At 36.3% G+C, this 20646-nt stretch overlaps 1 protein-coding gene across 1 annotated transcript in view; it reads left to right on the top strand.

The window, feature by feature from the left end:
- The first annotated feature begins 732 nt into the window (after positions 1 to 732).
- pparg (peroxisome proliferator-activated receptor gamma) overlaps positions 733 to 20646 on the top strand; it is a 55889-nt gene continuing 35975 nt past the window's right edge. Inside the window, exon 1 of the mRNA XM_036559639.1 lies at positions 733 to 1051. The gene's annotated coding sequence lies outside the window, so the exon portion shown is untranslated. The remainder of the gene's footprint in view (positions 1052 to 20646) is intronic.

The raw sequence follows: 20646 nt of genomic DNA, 5'->3' as shown, positions 1-20646 counted from the left end.
TACCGCTGTGTAACTCCACAGTTAGTTGTAAGGATATATATTTATATATAGTTTTAAAGCTCAAACTGCTTTTTTGCCTGAGCCGTAACACAGAGCAGCTTATCAGAACAGAGCTCATTTACATCTATCGGTCTTAAAGGCATAGTAACAAAAACAACCTGTTTAAAGAGAGGTCAGGAAGTGGTCATGTGACTGTTTTTGGTAAACAAACCCACACATACATCATAAAATGATCTCAGAAGTGAGAAAGGGGAAAACTAAAATGCAAAGCGAAATGCAGAATATGGGCCCTTTAATGGTCTGTTGCTTGTTACAGATATATTAATGAAAAGTAATGCACTGAATTTTCTTTCATATATTCAATTTGATCTTACTTTGGGCAAGTTTGGTGTTGATGATGCACAAATTAAATGAATTAACCTTGTTTTATATGAAATTGGCCTGAAAATATTTTTTCAAAGCTATAGCATTACATATATGCAATATCTAAAAAATCTGATTTTGTATAGTAAATAAAATGGCTGTATTTATGTTATAGGCATCACAAATACTGCTTCCCATCATCACCACTGTAAAAAATCAGTACATTTCCCTTTAAAGAACAACTTCCCAACAGGCCGCTCTGAATGACTAGGTTAAACTATGCAGGAATTTTGAAAAGTCGGTGGAATACCCCTTTAAAGGTGAAAATTCGCATGTTGCAGCCGTGATTGGACCAGTAAAGCTCACCAATCCTGGCCTAGCTGAGTGTGCTGGAGCTGACAGGCCTTTCCTTCTGTCCAAATGGGAGGGGAAAGCTTTGAAAGCGCTGAGCATCAGTGAGTGGCCCACACAGTGAGAGCTAATACGAGTGAGCAGCGAGAAGACCAGTCAGTCACTGTCAGAGACGTTTTCGCCAGTTTCCCTCTCAAGACGCTTTGCTGAGAGATTTCCGTCAACACGGACACACAGGAGGAGTCGTGTTATAAGGCTAATACCGCGGGAGAGAGTTTTCTGTCAGCACAAGCCGCCGGCCAAGCGAGAAGTGTCCACGGTCAAGAGACGAGTTCAGGTGAGTTGTGTGGTGAAGTTTGGCGGTGTAGGTGGGGGAAAGTGTGTTTTTTCCATAGTAAACAAGAGCCAGCAGCTTCTGTTTGAGCCAGAACAGCTCTGCCTGTCACTGAACTTCGAGTCAGGTCCAGGTAAACTGGCTTCTTATTCGAATTTTTCTCTTCCACCTTAAATGGTGCAGCAGTTGCGTTCTGGCACCTGAGGCGCCAAAATGTAACTGCTGCACCATTTAAGGTGGAACGGAAAAATTCGAATAACAGCTTCAGCTTCGTCAAACTATCCCCTTTTTCCTTACCCATGTGCTCATTATCGCTGCAAAAAATAACTTTTATCATCTATAAATGTCCATGTTTACAGTAAAAGTACTTTCCACATACACCGAAAGCAGCATATAGTCAGAAAAGTCGTCTAAAGTTCTTTTTTCCTCTAAATTATTGCATCACGCTAAAGTAACAGCAGCCAAATGAATGTCTGCCTGTCATAGATCATAGATAATCATTTCTGAATGACTCAGCAGTTTACGAACACTGACTGAGATTGCAAGTAAATCATCTATAGTGGGACAAATAGGCTAACCTGGACATTTTTACACTACATGGACTGTTTACATGGCTGAAATGAAATTCACTCCAGCTGTTGGAAGATTATCTCCTCAACAAAGTAATGTTGTGCTGGTCGTCATGATGCTAATAGCCAGAAGTGTAAATTAAGTTAGCCTCAATGAAATAGTGACTCAAATTCAAGTACCAAAAACACAACTTAAAGGAGAACTCCACTGATTTTTCAAAAGTTCTGCATAATCAAATAGTTAAGATGTAAATAAAGTCTTTCAGGGTGGTTTGTGTGAAATGCTCAATTCTAGAGAAACTTGCGGAGACAGAATTGTGCACAGTGGTGGTGATAGGAACCAGACGTCCACCTCTAAAAGCTCCCTCACAGAAAGTTAGTATGTGGGAAATGGTTATGAGTACGCTGCCTGATGCCTGATACATTGTTTTGCAGTAGTTTTGTGATAAAGCTTTTGGTCTCAAGCAGTTTATATTAATCCATTGATGTCAGTAGGATACAAAAAGGGTGGTCTGAGGCAAAATAGTCCCCAAAGAACACATTTTTTCATGTTTATCACTCTTTTGCCATCATTAACATTCCATACAAAACTCAGAAGGCACAAGTAGGTTCACTGTTGGTTTTGGATAGTAAATAAAATGGCTATATAAGTGTTGTAGACATGGTGACCCCTGGTTCCTATCACCACCACTGTGAAGTAAAAAGACTCCATAAGTTTCTATACAATTAACCATTTAACATTAAACCACCACATCTCAGCGATTGAATTATGCATGCATTTTGAAAAAAATGGTGGAATTCCCCTTCATGAAAAAGTGGCAGGTCAGTACTGAGTAACTTGTAGAACTGAATTGGAACTTCTTAAACATTCATCATTAGCAAACAGCTTTTAGAGGTTCTGCTGTCATCATAACCGTTTTTTGTTGCTGTACAAAAAACATACATGTTTTCCATGATAGAGAACCATTTATATATTCAAGTGGTTCCTTCAGTGTTCACCGTTGACTTTACTAAAGAACCTTTAAAGAACCATTTTGAAAATGAACCTTTTTGGTCTAAAATGAAATGCTCAAGCGTGTATCTGTACTAAAGCAGTGTAAATGCTGTCCCCAGGGTAAGAGACTGAAATTAAAGTCCCCAAAAAAGGAATCAGTAACTAATGTTAATGATTAAAATGTAACTGATTAACTTCCCCTTATAGTAGAAGTAAAAGTCATTTGAAAATACTGAGAAAAGTACTTCAAAAAGTCCATCAAGTTTTGCCTAAGTACAATACCTGTGAGTAGTTTTCACCCACCTCTGCTAACAGACATACGTAAGTGTTAAACTTCACTGAATTAGTGTGACAGCGTGACAAAAAGGTTACTTGAGCTCAAGAAGGCTGTGGTGAAAGTTAAATTGTTTTGGCAGAAAACATCAGAACTGTTGCTGGCCATTTGTGATTGACAGATTGAGATGTTATAATGAAAACAAGCAATGATAACTTTGCTCTAGCATTGAAGACATAGTCAAGCTAGTCAAGTACACTTTTACAAGGAACTTTCCCATCACTAGGTATCGAAAATAGCATTTTTCCATGTACATCTTCATTTGTTCACCGTGAACAACTTGCTTTTGTACGACCTTTATGTGCTTATGATCGTGCTAGTCCACTGTACTTACTGGCAAGCATAAATTTCCGGCAAGCGTCACAGTACATAAAGTGCAACGGGCAGAGCAAGTATCATTTTGAAAATTGTGCCTAATCGTTTTTTAATAGATTTTTAAGGAACTGGTTGAAAGGCCTTCTTAAAGGTCATCCTCCATGACCCTGTTTTGGTTAAAGGTTATGACGGTCAACCCTACAAAACTATTATTAAGCAAGTTTTGGGCCAAACTGGAGTAAATTCTGGTCCCTAACAAGAAGGCTGATGCTTTACGCTGATTCAAGTCATTAGTAAAACTGGTTGGTGTAGGAATGTGTGGGGTGTGCGTGCGTCCGTCATGTTTTCTCTGATAATAAAGTGATATGATGTGATTATGCCAGGCTAATATTAAAGGGCAGTGAACCTTGCTAATCACAGCAGTTTAATTCAAGTACTAAAGTCACTCACTGTCTTGTGACACTTAAAAATAAGAACTAAGTTGAATGACTATTTAAAGAAAATTACTAAATCACCTATGACGCCTTGTTGAATTGGGAAATGAACAGTTCAAGGCACTTTGTGATGCAGTTTTTTAATGTACCAGAGGTCAGTTTTGCGTTACTTCACTATTGTTTTCTTTCTTACTTTCTGTCTTTTGCCAAGATGGGTTTTATTCAGTGCATAATGCTTATTTTGCTTCGTTTTCATAGTAGAAACAGGCGCTCTGTTACAGTTTAGTGTGGAAGTCAGAGACCACTCTTTTATATATTAGAAACATTGACAACGAAATATATCATTTTTCAGTGTTAAGTGTCTCCAGCTTTTGGCTTTATTATGACGTTTTTTTAAGAAAAACTGTTCTTCTTGTAGGGATGGGCGATATATTGGGCAAAAATATTATATCATGATACTTCCAGACATTTTTGCAATACACAGTATGCATGTAGTTGCATGTTTAATATTATTCGTATAGTGCTCTTTACGTATATTCCAATAAATAATTCCAATTATACATTTTCAGTAATGTCCAGTTTCAGCGTTCTAGTGCACACATTCTTCTATTGTGTCTGTCTCCTTTTCTCTGTGAGGCTTCTTGACAGCTACACATCCTTTCAAACGCATAGCGCTGAGTTGTCTTCTCACAGTGGAAGGATGGACAGAAACACCTGTGGATGTTTTCAGATCTGAAGCAGCTTGATTTTCTCCTCTCTCTCAAAGATGAGAGCTTTAAGTGCTGTTTATCTGATGGGGACAGTTCTGGTGTCTACCAGCTTTTGAAGGTGGTTGTTAGGAGTCCCATTTTCTCTATAGATTTTTTTCTAGTTTTTTCATCTTACTTATGCAAGCAGAATATCATATGTAATGCTCATCAGAAATATCTTGTTTGGTCATTTTAGATGCATATTAGAATGAGATCTGGAAGGCTAGAAGTATATAGAAGCAGTAAGATGTGAAAATTAAAGAGCGGACTGATAGATTTGATATGATACTTAACTGTCGGAGGCTTTCGCATAATTTAAAGTCTTTCATTTCTTTAAATATACGTTTTCCTAACAAATAAAAGTAAATATTTTTTTACTTAATTTAAAAAATATTAAATAAACAAGAAGGTGGTCTCTGACTTTTGCATAGTACTGTATGTATTTTAATGGAGTTGTCAAAACTGCGGAGCTAATGTGTTTGTGCAAGTCGATGTGTGAGTTTATGAGGGTGCGCTGTGGTTCAGAGTTAAAAGACTGAGACTGATCTGTTATATAATCAACATACGATGTGATGGACTTTGTTCTGTTGTCATAAATGTAAGGTGCAGTGATATGAGTGAAGCCCTGTTGACATTGCCCTTGTTTGGTCACAGATTTCTCTACATTCTACTACAAAGCCTGCTCGTGAACAGGCCCGTTTTTACCCATCTTTGCAGCAATGAAAACTAACCACATCTCAATTCGCTCATGTCAGCTGAGGACAGCACCTGACAATTTTTCTTTTAATCTTTAAATGCGTGCAGTATGTGGGCGTGTGTCACTCGGTTTGTTGAAAAATGAGTGTCCTTGAAGGGTTTTTGGTGGGGTTATAGTTCGGGTGGGGGTCGTATGGAAAAAATTTAACATAATTATACTTCAAGATATTTTCTTAAATAAAAATACCATCCAAAATTATACGTACAGTGATTTTTATACATTGCACTGAAGTTAAACAGGACTAATTGTGCCCACTTTATAATGAAACATGTAGACGTTCAATGTTTTTTAAGTACTCATAATACCCAAGATAAGCCTAGAAAACTCTGTTGTGATGTTATGTGACATACTTTTTCACAACAATGATAAATATTGTCATATTGCCAATCCCTTAAGTTGTGATGTACAGGTGTGGAATATAAGTGTAATAATATAATATTCAGTAAAGTATGCACTCGTTTCAGCCAAAATACAGTTCTTAGATTATTTTCAAATGTAAAAAGAAAAGTGCCATGAATTTTTCTGTTTATTTCCCCAGTCACGTATAAGAAATAATTCCAGTCATACCAGAACAATCCAATAAAATCACTGAATCATTTTCTAATTTCATTTCCTAATCATAATCAAATTGTTGTTAGGTCAGCACCCTTAATGAAGACTCTTTTGTCCCTCATGACTGGGTTGCTTTCAAAAATAAAGGTACTAAAGGTAATAAAGTATTGTTTTTTTTTGTTTTTTGTGTGATGCCATAGAAGAACTATTTTTGGTTCCCTAAAGAACCTTTCAGTAAATGGTTCTCTAAAAAATATCTTTATAAATGAGTATGAGTGTGATGAATATTTTTAAAATTTAAAGAACCTCCACATAATTTAAAGGTTTTACACAAATTGAAGGTATTTTCTACAACCATACATCTAAACCAAGAACCTTTTTGTACCTTATACTTTTTTAAAGGGACATTTAACCTATTTTTCAAAAGTTACGCATAACTCACACATTGTGATTAAGAGTTTGTTGTGAAATGATTAATTGCAGAGAAACTGGCAGATTCAGGTTTCTTTACAGTCGTGGTCATAGGGACCAGGGGTCACCATGTCTACAACACAAATATGAACCTACACATGTCTTCTGAGTTTTATATTAAATGTTGATGGTGGTAAAATAATGATAAACCTAAAAAAATAATTTTTCTCTGAGGACTGTTTTGCGTAGAAAACACCCTACATGTACCATAACAGGATTTGAAAGCATACTTTTTATCCCAAAATCTTCTTAAAACTATCGTAAAACAGTATCCCAGACATCAGGCAGTGTATTTATAACAATTTCATATACTAACTTTCTGTGAGGGAGCTTTTAGAGGTGGACATCTGGTTCCTATCACCACCACTGTGAACAATTCTGACTCTGTAAGTTTCTCTAGAACAGAGCGTTTCACAATAAACCACTCTGAATGACTTTATTTACATGTTAATGACTTAATTATACAGGAATGATTAAAAAATCAATGGGATACCATTTCAAAACTGTAGGGTTCTTTATAGTCTAAACACTGCCAAAAAATAATATTGGAATAATAATATACTATATAGCTTTGTCCAGAACAGGGTCACAGACAGTGACCTTTAAAAAGGTCTTCGGAGCAGCTTCCCAAAAATCATTATCATGGTGTTGAGATCATATGAACTGACAGAATCTTTAAAGTGACACTTGCTCTGTCCATCTTGTGCTTTTTATGCCGTGACATTTGCAAGAAATTCACCCTTGCCAGAAAGCTGGACCAGCATATTCATAACAGATCGTCTTTAATACAACAGCAAGAAGTTGTTCACAAGAAGAAGTTGTGGGTGGGAGAATTATTCTTTATTATTTTTTAATGTAGACAGTTTCTTGACATTTTTCTCAGCTGTAACGCTCCTGCTTTTTGATATAGTATAGTACTGTTTATATCTTTATAGTATAGTAATAGATATTACAGCAAGCTCCTTCTGGTGTGGGTTTATTGTGACTTGCATGTTAATAACGCCCCATTGTGGAGAAACTTAACACTGCAACATACGCTCCAAATAAGTGATTTTCCTAAGCACGCCCACATTCTTTATGTATTAAAAAAATTACACATTTTGTCGTTATAGTATGGTCACTCATGCCGGTCACGGGTAAATACGGTAGAATTAACTGTAACAGCTTTTAAAGGCCCCATAATAACCCAGTGTTCTAAAAGTAAAACTGAATGAAACACTGTGTGTACATATTATTTAATATAATTTTTCAAGCTGTTTGTTAGTCTGTAGTTCTCTGTCAGTTCTCTTTCCCAATATCCAATTACATTGTCATATTGCCCAGCCCTAAATGACATATTGACCCCTTTAAATGGCCAGGGCCCACTGGTGGGCCCAAAGTTTTATAACCTAGGAATAGCTCATCTGCTTTGCATTGAAGTCCCTGTAGTTACTGAACAATAAGCCTTACTATGCAATAAGCCTGAGATTTTAAGAGGTTAAATGACTGAAAAGTTCCCACTATTGGATTAGTATTCAGGTATGGTGTCTCAGAGGTAGGGGTTGGCAATATGGCAAAACAAAGCAGCATCGTACTTCAAGACAATTTCTTGGTCTGTCTTTAGTTTTAAGTTTTTCTCTTGGATCAGCACAATTTTGGGTCAACGTATCGATGTATTCCAAATGAATAGTTGTTCATTTTTATTTGTTTATCTTCTACTGTTTAAAGGGTACAGCTATAGAGGTGGGCTTGGGTCCAGGCAATTGACCATGCTTTGATGTGCCATTAAAAACCTCTTATCGTTCTCACTAGATCCACTCATTAAATTCCATGGTGGGTGAACATTAGATAGCTTATAATCTTCATATCAGATATGCGTATGATTTTTACACTGGCATCTGTCTGCTTGCTTATTTACTTGTTTTATTTAGTACGACCTGTTTAGGTTGTTGGATCAAATCTGTAAAAAACTAATAAATATCCCATTTTTTTCATTTTTAAAAACAAAATCACCAAATAAGTGATTCTGCAGAACATTACTGAAGATATACAGTACTGTGCAAAAGTTTTTGGCTCCTAAGAACATTGTTTAAGCATACTCTCAGCAGTGAGTTTGCTTTTGCCAGTAAAAACGTCATATAGCATTAGAATAGATACAAATAAATACAAATAAACAAATACGGTAAAAAGTAACAACATTTTACAGGTTTTGTTCTGCAATTCTCATTGTGATGCCCCAGCAATTGCGTGGATTTGTTCATATTCACCAGCACATTTGATTTTACATAATGAAGGACTGATTATCCCAGCGAGGTGTTGTATGATAACTGTAAATAATAGGGCTGCCATGAAGAGAGGTTTGGAAATGGTTAAACAAATACATTGACATATAAATAAAACCACTGTTTATTGTATTATTTGTATTTATTTCTAATATTAGTGTTGCAAAATAAACTGAGCAAATAAACCCCTACTGCCCAGATAAACATCGTTTTGAATCAGATTTTCTCATGTGCCTAAGACTTTTGTTTATTAGTAATAAAACAAACAGAGCTTTGTAGACTTCATATAACCGTGCGGAAACAACAGGCTTGTTATTTTTATATTTGTGTACTTGTTATTTATTTATTTTCATTTATTCTTGTTTACAGATTGTTTATCAGTGATGTCTTTATTTGGAAGTCTGGGACTATACGTCCGCATATTATTGTTAGCTTATCCAAAGTTAGACTTTTTGTGTTATGTATTGGAGCAAATCAGCCTACAACAAAAAGCCTAATCAGCAAAGAACAGCAAATTAAGATGAACATGTAAAACATGCAAAGTAAGAACAAAGTAATAACAAGTAAGAAACATGCAGGGGACCAATGTTAACATGATGATTTTCATTTAAATTGTTCAATTTAAGGAAACATAAAGCAGACAGCTGTGCTGAAGAAAAGTCTTCTGTAGCTTCACTGAAACAGAAACACGGAAAGGCTGCAGTGTTGCAGATTATCAAATAGCCTTTTGGAATATCTGCAGGTGCGTATCTGCACTTGTGGTATGTGGTTTGCAGTGTTTGAATTACTGTAGGCTTATTTTGGGGTTTTGCAGCATGACATCATTTTATTCGCAGTGCTGTGCAAAAGTCAGAGACCACCCTGCATTTATTTTATTTCCTGTCATAACAGCCATTAAGTACATGTTATTCATGTTTCAGTAGTAAAAATGCAGCAAACATATTTAACAGAAAAGCCTCAACACAGAAATATAAAATCAGATTTCCCAGTATTGGAGTGTGTCACTCTTTACCTTTACTGCAGCTTCAGTTCTTTTCAGGAGACTCACTTTCAGTTTCTCAAAGAAATCTGCAGACACACCTCCAAAGTTCAGTCTTGGCAGCTACACATCCTTTCAGACTCATAGCGCTGAGTTGTCTTCTCACAGTGGAAGGATGGACAGAAACACCTGTGGATGTTTTTAGATCTGAAGCAGTTTTGGTGTCTACCAGGACTTGCAGGTGGTTGTTAGGAGTCCCATTTTCTCTGTAGCTCAGTCACATTTTGAACTCCAGTTTTGCAAACTCCTGTTTTTATTCTTGCGACTCTCTCCTTTATTATCTTATATCTAATCTCCTCAAAATTATCTCCTTAAAAAATGAAGAGCTGTGTTGTTGGTGCTTGAGGAGGACTGTGTGTTGAAACAGGCTGTAGTAAAGCCATTAGAGGCTGAGATTTACAGAGCGTCTGAATGATTAACAGTCTGTTCTCACAACAGATGTCATCAGCGTAATGGCTTTATTGCCTAGTCAGTGAAGTGTGTACGGCCCAGTGCACTGTTTGTTGACGGTTTTACTGCAAATATGAATGTGCATCTATCTAAATAGTATTGTCAACCAAGATAGTCTCCTAAAACACTATGGCACCAAAGATCACTGAAATATGAAACTGCAAGTATCACTTGGTACACCTCAACAGGGTGAAGCGTAAGAAGTAAAACGTAGCTTTCGCTGTGCTCTGTGTTGTCTATCACTCTGTAAAAATAGTTCCGTGCTGCCCTTATTGTTGAAAGCACGGCAGTAGTTTCTAAGCAAACATGCAAACTCAGTCAGAATACAGTTTAGATTGCTATAGAAAGCTTATTAGCGCTGAGATATCATGTATAGTAGATTAAAAGGCAGAAATAGGCAATTTTTGGGTGTCTGCTTTTTGTCGGACAACGTTAATACCCTGATACATCAAAGCCCTCAGAGAAGCACTCATGTGGACCTGTAGCCATGTTTACATGCAGCCTAATAATCAGTTTATAATCCAACTAATAGCTCGGAATAGAATACATCCATGTAAACACCTCAATTGGAATAGACTAGTCTGATTGAGGCCATTTGGAATACAATTTCTATCCGATTGAACAAGGTGGATAATCTTGTAATAATCCATTAAATAGAAGGATAAAAGCCATATAAACGCCTGTATCTGATTACGTTCCCAATCGGAAAGTTTAAGTGTGTTCTGCGCATGTGTGTCACGTCATAGTGAAAGTTTATAACATTCAACATGGCGGGAGCAGAAACTGGTCTGCAGAGGAGATGAAGTTTATGCTCTGATCTTTAAAAGATGGCGGTGGGATGGACGTCCAGCTTATGTGTCTCAGAACGTCTTCCTCTCGGCCTTCTGTAATAAGCACATGTGAAGTACGTTTTCCTGAGTCTGACATCATTTTAAAGTAATTAAAAACACAAGCACTGCTCACTGCTGCTCGTCTTACACAGACTGGACTCACGTGATGCTCGTTGTCATGGTTACATCTACACTAAGTGGTTCTCTACGCATGCACGTAATATTGGATCAGATTACTTGCAGTGTGTAGAGTGTAAATGGATCCATCAGATTGTAGAATGTGAATATAAACACCTTAGTCTAAATCTATAATCAGAATGAATTCAATACGATTGGCAAAAATATTTGCACGTAAACACAGCCAGTGATCGGTATGCTCATAGCACACAGTGAAAAAAAGGTGATAGGTTAGGGGGCTAATTTGCATATTGTAGCCTTATGTGATATTGGTATATTACATTAACGATCCACGAACTGATAAATTGTCCAGCCCTTGAATACATGGCGTATACCAGAGTGTACTCTGAAATGTTCCTTCTTGGGGGTTGCAGCTTATCATGAGGGGACCATTGGGCTTACCAAAATGTTTGACATAACCGAGTGATCCATGATGGTTCATTAGAGCAAAGTTCATAAGACTTTTGTACAGAATTTACAGTGTCACAAGTGATAGTAAACATAGTCACGGAGCTTAGGGAATGTGATGTAAATCGTTCAGTAAGCTGACCTTTCTCAAAGGGTCTGGCCAAGAGCAGCACGGCCACATGGCTTTAGTCATAATGTGAACCTCCCCTGCCAAGCGTCCACCCACCCACTCCTTTTTCCTGTCCACCTCGAGGAACAGGGAAGACCCCTCCTCAGTGGGTATGGGGCCACGCTGAATGGCGGAGGCCTTGACAGCACACAAGCCCCTTCCTTATCCGCTGAGGAAGCACGGCAAAGCCTCAGGGGAGTCATCAGCTATTAACTCATGCCTATTATAAGCAATTGGGGGAAAGTTGATGTCCTTAGATATTGTGGAAGACCAAATTCCCAAGGAGCTACACAATAAAGATCTTGGCATTCGAGACACTCGCCCAGAAATGTTATTTGTTGCGGATATCGTTTGTCATCAGGGTCCCCCCCCCGAAGAATGTTACGGCTCAACACCCACACCCACCCGCAGGTATGCACTCGTGATGCCGTTTTCAGTGTTTTCTCCAGGGCTTTGGATTTGAAACCATGAGATCATGATTAGTCATGTAATGAAAGTATGGAGGAGTAGACTGTGTTCTTGTATGTGTGTTTTGTATGTGGTTTATGTGTGAAGATGCTTTGCAGTTAAAGGCTGTTAAAGAAGTAGTTCGGTATTACAGATGGAGCGATACCACTTTTTCGTTTCCAATGCCAGTACTGATATTGAAACCTTAGCAGAGTATTTCTTCTCTAAAAAGTACGAAACTTTAAAATGAGCTATTTTTAATTGGAACGCTTCAATTAAAATGAGTGTAAAATGAATGAAAAAGTGAGTTTCAAATTTACACCGCAGACAGAAACTGTGAAAGTTATAACAGTATTAGCAATTTAGAAATCAGTAGATTAAAGTTAGAATCAAAAAAAACAGTTTTTCAAATTTTCAGAGTCATTCAGTGGTTTGGTGTGAAATGGTTAATTGTAGAGAAACTTACTGGCTCAGGTTTCTTTACTTTCTTCACAGTGGTGGTGATGGGAACCAGGGGTCACCATGTCTACAACACAAATATAGCCGTTTTATTTACAATCCAAAACCACCAGTGAACCTACACATGTCTTCTGATTTTATATATAATGTTGATGATGATAAAATAGTGATCAATCTAGAAAAATAGTTTTATTTTGTCTTAACCTGCATAAACCTCTCCATCATTAATGTGCTTTTAAAAATGTCATGGGCTAAAACCTCCCTCAGAACATACAACAAGGCACCAGGCAATGTGTCTGTAACCATTTCCTGTAATAGCTTTCTGTGAGGGAGTTTTAGAGGCTAGTAAACACTTCTGAAGTAAAACTCTCAGACATTACCGCATGTAATTCCTTTTTATTAAAGGGGGAAATTCTTCCAGTTTTCATTATGTCTGCATAATCAAATTATTAAGATGTAAACAGAGTCATTCAGAGTGGTTTGGTGTGAAATGCTCTGTTCTAGAGAAACTTACTAAGTCAGTATTGTTCACAGTGGTGGTGATAGGAACCAGATGTCCACCTCTAAGGAGAGGTACATATGAGTGTTGTAAAGCAAGAAAAGAAAATGTTTTTTTGAGATTTTTCTGTTTTATCATTATCCTTATTCTGTATGAAAACTCAGAAGACACGTGTAGGTTAACTGGTGGTTTGTAGTCATGTGACCCCTGGTTCCTATCACCACCACTGTAAAGAAATCTGAGTCTCTAAACAACAGTGTGTGTGTGTGTATGCAAAAAAAACAAAAGAAAAAACAAAAACAATACTTAAGCGAAAGTGAAAAATGTCAAACTAAGTTCGGTTCAAGTTAAGTTCATTTACTGTTAAACTAAGATCCAGTCTGCATGTTTAAAAATTCAGTAGCTCAGCACTTATACTGATGACATCCATGCAGGGAAAGCTACTTTTACGTCAGCTTTACTATATAAATGTATCCGAAGGAAGAAGTGCTCATACCAGTATGCTTTCTCTAAAGAGAAGTGGAACCAGAAAGGCTCTCAGTTTGAGTGAAGCAACAGGAAGTCATCTGGCTAGCCTAACACCTCACAGCAGGACCACATGATGGTTAGCTGTCTGCACTTTTGCTGAGGCCACGAAGTGTGAAAATTGGGGAAAAAAAATTCAGTTCCTGTTAAATTTGGTAAAACCACAAAAATAGCCACTCGCCTGCCATTTTCCTAAAGTCAAAAGTTCAGTGAATACGTCCTCAGCATAATTGACAACTTCAGTCACGGGGCTTTGATCTCCAGTGGAAGGTTGGGGGTTTTTGGGGTGAGTGTTTTTTTTTTTTAGCTCTTTGTCTTTGGTTTGTCACATCTTGGTTTAGGTTTGTAGTATTTTGAATACTTGTTGTGGTCTGTAAATTCATAGCAGTGTTAAACCATGTTTTCAGTGAAAATAATAGATTACACATAGTATTTTTGCAAGAAAATACTTTAGTAATGTATGTGATCACATTCATTTAAAGGTGTTAATTCAGTGTTTAAGGTGTAAGCAGAGTCATTCAGAGTGGTTTGAAGTGAAATGGTTCAATGTAGAGAAACTTAGACACAGATTTCTTTACAGTGGTGGTGATAGGAACCAGGGGTCACAAAGTCTGCAAAACAAATATGAACATTTTATTTACTCCAAAATACATTTTGTTAAGGGAGAATTTTAACTTCCTGCACCCTGCATGTACCTCCTTAAAATATGTTTTACCTTCTTAAAACTATTAAAAACAGTGTCTAAGGCATCAGACCGCATATTCATAACCATTACATGTAATAACTTTCTGTGAGGGAGCTTTTAGAGGTGGACGTCTGGTTCCTATCACCACCACTGTGAACAATTCTGACTCGGTAAGTTTCTCTAGAACAGAGCATTTCACACCAAATCACTGTAAATGACGGTTTACAAATTAAGCCTTTAATTATGCAGGAATTTTGAGAAATCAGCGGAATTCCCCTTTAAGTGGTGTCCAGTAGTGCTTGAAAGCATGCGTTAATAATATAGTAATGATTAGCATGACATCCTACCTTAAGCCCATGAATTAGTTTCAAAATTTGCGAATTTACTCATCCCAGTAAATTCATTTAAATTAGTATATCAAATGAGTACTTTTTTGAGTATAGTCAGTGTTATTAATCAAATCATTGACTGCACAGTGAAATGCACGTTTGCAAGTGTTTAAAGGACATCTCAGCGTAAACTGCGCTATTTTTGGGGAGCGTCAGTATCGGTGCCATTTGTATGACACAACCAATCATAAAGGACAAAGTGAACCATAATATTTCAACACTGAACATGGTAATAAATGACCTGCTGCTGTAAAGAGGGACCCATTAATCTCTTAATCATAGATTAAACTAGTTAGACAGATAAGTAACTCATTAGATTTTCTCTAACATTAGCCAGCTAGGTTTGTTTTTAGAGATAAACATTTAGAACTAGCTGTGATTAGCAAGATAGCTTGCAAGCTAGCAGCAAAAATAGGGGCTAAGCACTGCAGTCTGGCTAAACTCAGCCTGCCTAGACTTGCTCTCTTCCTGAGCAGGTTCTCGAAGGACGTCTTTCACATCTTCTCTGCTAGATTCTCTTTTAAAGCAAATTATCATTGAGCTTTGAGTACTTTGTTTACATGCATTTTAGAACAAAATTTCTGCACTCATTTGCAGATAAGAGTAACAACTGGTAATGCATGCTTATTTTTAAAGCAGTATTATAATGTTGAGCGTTGCCACATATCACAGTTTTGTTGACATGCTAGCCAAGCGCTTAAATAAGTAACATGCATGTTCATTTAGAGTGCAGTAGAAAGTAAAGCCAAATACTTTCCTGCTTTATGAAGCAACATTTCATACCTAATACAATATTTATGCTTATAAATGCAGTAGTGAAGGTTCTGATCATTGCATCTTAACTTTTAGCTGATAGGAGCACCACTAAGAGTCATTTGTCATTTATAGATTTATTAGCATACATAAAAGGTTTAAAAAAAAGAGGTTCTTCTAGGGTTCTTGAGTAAAAACATTGGCTATACAGTATTGTGCAGGAAGCTCATTATGTTAAGCTATTTATCTTGACAGTAAGTGTGCTTTTGCTTATAAAAACACCATATATCATCAGAATAAATGCAAATAAGCATAAATATAGAAAAAAGTAACAAGATTTTTTTTTCAAGAAAAAAAACCTGGCTGAGCTTTGAAGAACTCTTCCATATTTCTGACACTTCCAGCCACCACATGCACACCTGATTTAACTTCATGAAGCACTGATTAGTCAAACCTAATATTGAAAAAACGTTGGCGTGCATAAAATCACTACTTATTAAGTTGATTTTATTTGTAGTTAATCTGATATTAGTGTTTTATGAGCAAATAAACACTCAGACCAGATAAATACCTGTTTTACATTTTTGTCCTGGGTGCCAAACATTTGCATAGTACTGTATATAGAATCAAGACAGCTCAGAGAAGCATTTGAACACATAAATAGTTGTTTGCAAGGTAATGTGGTTTAATTTCTGTGATTAAAATACAGCGCCTGAGAGTTTTTTGTACTACGTAGAACCCTTTGTGTAGAACCATAAAAACTCAAACAGGGTTCTATAAACACCAAAAAAGTAACATATAACAATAGCAGACCCCTTTTTGGTTCTTTATGAAACCATTTTTTATATTCAGCAGGCTCTTTATCATCGAGAGGAACCATCAAGTAAGCAAAGAACCATTCAGTTGTTTATTGTATAGTTATGGTTCTATGTATAACAATGTTCATAACTTAAAATGAGAACATGAACTCCAGAACAATCTGTGATTTTTCACAAGCAAAAATATATACACTTTCTTTATTTGATCTGTTTCCTGCAGTCGTTCGTTCTTTTAGATTATGTTTTTGCATCTCTGAAGGACATTCGTGTTATTTACAGAGCCGTACCAAAGTCAACAGGAAGGAAACGATGGTATTGATGAGAGGGCAGTACAGTCATGTGCAAAGGTTTGGGTGCCTGTAGTCAAATGGCATGTTGATTTTCTAAGTGTTGAAAAGGTAACGCACAAGGTAACTCTACAGAGGTCGCATTTCTGCACAATTTAATGCATTTGGTGAAAAAATGGAGCATAAAAATGAGCCTGCAAACATTTTATATTGTGCGTTTATTTTTTACTACATGTTGAAGCAAATAAACAGAAATTGTGCATTAAAATGTGCAAGAAAGTATTATTAATATATGTTCTCTGTAGAGGATGTGTTAACTTATTTTCACTTAGAAAATCAACAAAACATGTCATCACTGTTTATTTGCTGATAAAAAAAAAACATAAAAATGTAATCTGTACAGAAGTTACGTTTTGGTTTTATTGCTTTTTCAATGTGGTAAACTCAGCAGATAAATAGAAACTGTACCCTTTGACCAGGTATGTGCACAGTTTTTGAACTGTATGAAGGAGTGGATGTTTCCTTTGACAGCAGCCGGTAGGCCCCAAACCATCACCTTTAAACTGAGCAGTATGAAGTAGTCATGAAATCTAGGCCGATTTTGTGCTTTGGTCAGTTGTTTTTCCTGAACTGTTTACTTCAGCTATTGGATTGTTAGACATATTACATTTTAAATGTCATTTCTGTATTTTTTTTTAATGGTAATCTTTTGAAACAAAAGTTTTGGTTGCCTTTGTCAGTTTACATATTATTATTACTTTCGAAGTGTAACACATCCTCTACTTGCTGAATGTAGCATATTTGGTGAACAAATAAAGCATAAAAATGAGCCTGTGCACATTTGTATTGTGTGTTTTATTTTTTCCAATATGTTGAAGCAAATAAACAAATTGTTCATTGAATATGCAAGAAAATATTATTTAAATGTGCTCTCTGTAGAGGATGTGTTAACTAATTTTCACTGAGAAAGTCAACAACAACATAATTTGACCAGGGGTGTTCAAACTTTTGCACATGACTAAAGAAGCCATATCTTATTTTTCATCTTCACTTTTAGAAATAACGGTCTTTTACTTCTTAAATTTGGAGGAAAATTTAGAGAGGGAAAAAAAACTTACACTGTTTTTTTTTAGCTAAAACTTTTTGTTGCTTATTAAATAAATGAAATAAGAAAGTTTAGCATGTTAGTTTTTTCTGTGGTCGGAATCAAAAATGAGTTTGATTGTAAGTCCTGAGGATGAGGCTAAACGTAGCCTACAATGCACACAGGTCTCTTTGTTCATTCTATGTTAAGGCATACAATTACAGGCACTTACAGTGGGGCAGTCCAGTACTTCATTCTCCTCTTAAACTTACAGAAATCTATAAACTTGAGTCTCTTCAGCTCAGGGGACATTTAACCCCTTAACCAGCAAGCCCAAAGTCTTTTTACACACTGCTATATCCTGAGAATAGCTCAACCAATTTGCATTGAAGTCCCTCTAGTTGCTGAAAAATAAGCCTTAGTATGTAATAAGACTGAGATTTTAAGGGGTTAAAGGGACATTTCACCTAGAAATCTGATTTTTGTTTTCTCATTGCTTGACAGCTAGGAGGAAGGAGTCGTACTATGTGTTTAGAAAGACAGAGAATGCTTATTTCCTTATTGTGATACGCTGAACTCATCAAAACACATCATCTGGCAGTCTAAAAATGTATCCTACTGTTTCATTTCAAAACCTGGAAGTGCGCGTTCTCTGTCTAGCAGTCATAAGCTTCTTCAGTATTTCACTGAAAGGAAATGTGAAAACATGATTTTTACGTAAAAATTCCCCTTAATCAAGCATGTATCTGGAACACTGTGGTAGGACAAAGTCTGGGCACCCATGGTCAGTTCACATGTTTTTTGTTTACTTCATGTGTGTGACACGTCCCCTACAAGAACACACCTCTGTACATTTTAATGCACAATTACTTTTTTTGCTAAATGTATCATATTTAGTGAAAAAATAAAGCATTAAAATGAGCCTGTGCACATTTTATATCGTATGTTTTATTTTTTCCAATATGTTAAAGCACATTAATAGACATTGTGCAATATGCAAGAAAATATTATTTAAGTGTATTGTTTAAGTCTGTAGAGGATGTGTTAACTTATTTTCACTTAGAAAATCAACAAAACATAATTTGACCAGGGGTGTTCAAACTTCTGCATACAACTAAACAAGCCAAATCTTAATTTTCCTCTCTACTTTTAGAAATAGATGTTGCTTAAATTTGGCTTTTCCATTATCTGAAGTTTCTTTACAATTTAAAAAGTTTTTTCCACACTTGCACGTCTGTGAATCCAAAAATCCATTGAAAAGTTCTTAAAGGACTTAAAGGAAGTAGAATCACTCCATTTCGGCACCTTTGGTTTTTTCCAGCATGTAATGGCAGAATTTTTTCTCTGAGCATCACTAGAACAGGAAAGTCTAATTAGGATTTCCCCACACAACACTTTCCAAATCAGTCAGAAAAAATCAGGGTTCACACGTGCCATGTTCGACAAATCCATGCCAGACTACCCAGAATGTGGTCTACAAGCTGCGAAGTGTAATTCCTGCATCAAAGTGACAAATACTTGCCTAGCAAATTCAGTACTAGCCATGTGGGTGTCGAGACGACTTTATTGTCTGGGCTTAGTCTCATAGCAAGAGGGCAGAGTTAGACACTTTGTCGGGGGTAGTATTTGCTGGCAGCGCTGAGGTCAGGAAGTCACATTTTCTCTTTCTTCAGCGCTCTATAACAAAGCCTTGAGGTTGCGTCCTTTTCCGATGAAAGTGTTGCACCTACAGTGGCACCACGAGATCTAAAAATGAGAGTCGCGTCCTCAGTTTTTCTGAGAATCTTTTTCCTTTTTATTCAGAAAGTTCTCAAAATAAATGAATAAAACCCCACTGCAGGTACCCTGGAGTGTGTTTAGAACAGTTTTTGATGGCTGAAACGAAGCTCCTCCCTTTAATTCCTTTAATACTCTTTGATGTGCAGCAATACTATTAGTAGGGTTGGGCAGTATAAGTCACAATACACTTATCATACGTTTATCTACACCAGACCACAGAACAAATATAAAAAATGCCAGATTTAGACCAACTGTACAGAGCCTCTAAATAATGTGCAGTGTACAGTAACTGCATAAACTGCATAATCACAAGTATTTAGTTAGATGTCGACACATTATGACATTTATTTATTGACATTACCAATTGTTAGATTTTTTGTGAATTATGAATTGCAAATATTGTTAAGTTCATATTTTTTATAACTGTTTTGTCATTTTGTTCATTACAACTATCAGTGAGCGTCATAAAAAGTAAATATTATGATATGTATTGTGTTTGATGAAAATTCTTTTATGTAATGTAATGTTTTTGCTCTATCGCTCATCCTTAGCTACACGTACACAGGGTTGAGACGGTTACTTTAAAAATATATTCTGGTACAGATAACAGATTACCTGTTAAAGTATGTATCCTATATATCCTGTAACCTAATCCAAAGGATTACTGTATTAAGGTAATGTAATCTGATTACTTTCTGTTACTTTTGTATTAATTTTCTTTTTAAAGTCATAGAATTAAATAATGACAAGGAAAACTGCACTGTTTTATGAAGTAAAATATTGTATTATAGGTAATGCAAGTTATACAGGCATATGCAAAGTTTAAACACCATGGGTCAGATTACACATCCTTAACAGAGAGCACACTGTGTATTTGCCGAATTTTACGTTTCATGTTTTATTTTCTCTCAATATGGCAGAAATTGCACAACAATCTGCAGAAAATGGCTCATTTAAGTTTATTTTCTGTATAGGATGTGTTCACTTAGAAAATCAACACACACACACACGCACACACATTATCTAAGATGCTTGTACTTCTGGGTTGTGGGTGGTGCTGGAGCCCATCGCAGCGTCATTGGGTGGAAGGCAGGAAATACCCTGGACATGTCAGAAAATTGATAATAGTTAATTATGTTAATCATATATGAGTATAATTTCACTGGATGTGGCACTTTTTGGGAGGTGTTGCTGTAAAAATAAATTTAAAAATAAATAAATAATAAATGATAACAAACTACAGAACGTGTTCGTATATTTTGCTCCTTATAATTAATGCAGAAGGTGTCATTAGGTGGGCTACTTTCCATCTAGGAAAAGTGAAAGCACCACAGAACGTCTTGTTAAGGATCTGAAACTGAGCA

Source organism: Colossoma macropomum, unplaced genomic scaffold (genome assembly GCF_904425465.1).
Source record: "Colossoma macropomum unplaced genomic scaffold, Colossoma_macropomum, whole genome shotgun sequence".
Lineage (NCBI taxonomy): Eukaryota > Metazoa > Chordata > Actinopteri > Characiformes > Serrasalmidae > Colossoma > Colossoma macropomum.
This window is presented reverse-complemented; position numbering and strand designations above follow the sequence as displayed.